The 3,163-nt window shown below is 41.9% G+C and overlaps 1 pseudogene; it reads left to right on the forward strand.

Moving 5' to 3' along the window:
• LOC110302731 overlaps positions 1-3,163 on the forward strand; it is an 11,736-nt pseudogene that overhangs the window by 2,743 nt on the left and 5,830 nt on the right.

Genomic DNA, 3,163 nt, shown 5'->3' on the forward strand with positions numbered 1-3,163 from the left:
CCGAGTGCTGGGATTAATGGCGTGCGCCACCACGCCCGGCGACAAGTTTTTTAATAAACCACTTTTTTATACCTTGTAAATGATCCTTCCCCCATAGCTTTACTAGGTACACAAAGAAGTGCTGTATTTCCCTGTGGAATTGAGCTAATCGTCAAAAGGCTGATATTGCAGACTATTAACCCCAATAAATCCATATGGGATTGTCCCAAAGTGCAATGTGTCTGTTATTTTTTCCAGTGACAGTCTAAAATTATATCTGGAGAACTTACATAGAGCTTATAAAGTCCAGAGCTTTCTTCCCTCTGCCAGACCACAGAATCAACAGGTTTATTTTATGATCTTCAAATTAGCAAATTATCTGGCAATCTTTGTAATTGAAGAATTTGACTGTGGTCTGCTTGTACTTTAGGAAACAAACATTGCTGTTCTGAAGTGGTTCAGCCCAGGGCTAGATTTGACCAAAGATGGAGTGTGTGGTAGAGTTGAGGCTAACTGTTGTCCTGTTGGGTGAGACTACCCGGGTAGCTAGGTCGATGAAGCAGATCTCTGAAGAAGGACGTATCAAATTCTGATTTTGTTTTTAGTTTTTTTCTCCTGTGGGCTTTTGCAGCAGAAAATGTCCAGGAAGTTTAACCTTTAGAGTCAAAAACACATTTTATTTTCCCACCATCCTTCCACACACAAAGACGAAAAACCTATATATAGGAATTCACCTTTTGAATCTGTTTTTTTTTTTTTAAATTTAGATTATTCTTATTATATTTTAAAGTCAGGGTTTCTCTGTATAGCCTTGACTGTCCTGGAACTCACTCTGTAGACCAGACTGCCCTTGAACTCAAAGAGATCTGCCCCTGCTTCCTAGGGGCTGGGATTAAAGGGCACCACCACCACATTTATTCTCATTCTTATTTTGTTTTTTTGAAGCAGGGTCTTTCTGTGTAATTGCTCTGGCTGTCCTGGAACTTGTTTTATAGACCAGGCTGACCTCAAACTCACAGATACCTGCCTGCCCTTACCTCCTGTTTTTGGTATTTGTGTGTGTGTGTGTTTTCTTGATGTGTGGGTATGCGCAGGCTCCTGGGGAGCACAGGGGTGCTAGAATCTCCTGAAACTGGATTCACAGGCAATTGTGAACAGCCTGATGTGTGTGCCTGGAAGCAAATTTAGATCCTAGAAAAGAAATGCACACTGCTCTCAACCACTGAGCCATCTCTCCAGCCCCCGAGGTGGTTTTAAACCCAGTAGCAAGCCCAACACTCAATCTGTGTTTCACAAAGAATTGCACCGTGGATGCCTGAAATTGTTCCTTAAGCAAAAACTTCACTTCATCTGTTCGGTTGCCTACCCCAACTTAAAAAAAAAAAAAAATTCCCTGGACACTATCAATAGGGGGATTCTTGAAGAAACTGAATTTCTCAGGAGACATGACTATTGTCATCAGCTATCAAAAATTTTGCTTTTCTAGACTTTTCTCACCAAATGACTGTTGGAGATGCCCATGGGTATGCTTCCAGAACTTAGTGATGAAAGTAAGTCTTGTTTTTAACTCTGTTGTAGAATTCCAAAGTAGAGAATATTTATCCCCCATATGCTATATAAGGTAAGGGCAAGAGGTTAGGCTAGTAAATCTGTTTCTAATTACAGATTTCAAACTTGCCCCTAAAAAAACGTTATGTTCAACCCTGGCTGTCCCCGGAACTTGATTTATAGATCCAGCTGGCCTAGAACTCACAGAGATCCACTTGCCTCCGGAGTGCTGGGACTAAAGGTAAGTATCACCACTGCCAGACATCCCTGCCCACCCCGCCCCCATCTCTTTTTCCTTCTTTCCCTCTTTCCTTCCATCCTTTTCTCCATCCATCCATCCATCGTTTCAGGACATGGTTTCTCTTTTGAAGCCCTGGCTGTCCTGGAACTTGCTCTGGACACCTGGGTCCTCCTCCAGAGCCTGGGAGCTCCTGGTTGTAACTTTCCTTTTGAGCTTCCGATGAGCCTGGGCAGAGTCAGTACCGATGATCTCAGTAGCCCGGGCGACTGCGTTTTACCACCAGCTTGCGCCTGTATTTGGCCTCGTTGCTTCGGTGGTTAGATTCTCAAGCTTCATCAATAAGTGCTGCCCTTCCCAGTCTCTCTATTACAGGATCCCAATTGTTAACCACTAAGCCTTTGGCTCACCTACGTTGTAGTATTCTCTCTTTCCTTATTAAGACTTCAGCACATTTGGTCACCGTAAATCCAGCACTGAGGAGCCTGAGGGCAGCAGGGTAGCAACTTTTATGCCAGTTAGAGCTACATGGTAGGGCCTTGATTTAACAACTAAAGACTTAATGTCTTATTGCCTAAAATCGTTTTTTAAAAATCATATTTTTATGTTGAAATTTAAGAAAAATCTTAAAATACAAGTGATGCCAAAAGCCTTGAGAATCGGCAGAAAAATATTTTAGTTAATGGAAAGGTTTAAAGAAGAAAGATCTCGTGCAATTATTTTGTCCGAAATCTTTTCTTGCTTATTTTCTGTTGACATTGGTTTAATTGAGGTTCTGTGCCTACACACCACTTAACCAGATTCCCATTCCCAGAAATTTATTTTTTCAATTATTTGGCTAACTACCTCTTTTCTCAGACCATTAACTTGCACCTGACTTTTAAAAAACTGTTTTACATAGGATTGGTTGCAGATTTAAGGGTATTATATTACTCCTCTCTAAGGGCTTATTTCTGCCACCATGTTCTATCTCCCACAGACTTCGGAGTCTTCAGAGAGTCACCACAGACGGGCCCAAGCCTCAAAAGTAGCTGTGGTGGACTTCCCAGATTTAAACTGTAACAAAAACATTATGACATAGCCATATGAAGAAATGCTGCATAGCCATAAAAAAAAAGTTGACATTTACTTGATAATATGTGCTAGGTGGTGGGTGGCACACATCTTTGATCACAGGACTTGGGAAGCAGAAGCAGGTAGATCTCTGTGAGTTCCAGGCCAGCCTGGTCTACAGAGTGAGTTAGAGGACAGCCAAAGCTATACAAAGAGAAACCCTGTCTCAAAAACAAACAACCAAACAAAAAACAACCAATCAAAACACTCATACACGAGAGAGAGAGAGAAGAGAGAGAGAGAGAGAGGAGAGAGAGGAGAGAGAGGAGAGAGAGGAGAGAGAGA

This window comes from Mus caroli, chromosome 10, assembly GCF_900094665.2.
Source record: "Mus caroli chromosome 10, CAROLI_EIJ_v1.1, whole genome shotgun sequence".
Taxonomy (NCBI): Eukaryota; Metazoa; Chordata; class Mammalia; order Rodentia; family Muridae; genus Mus; species Mus caroli.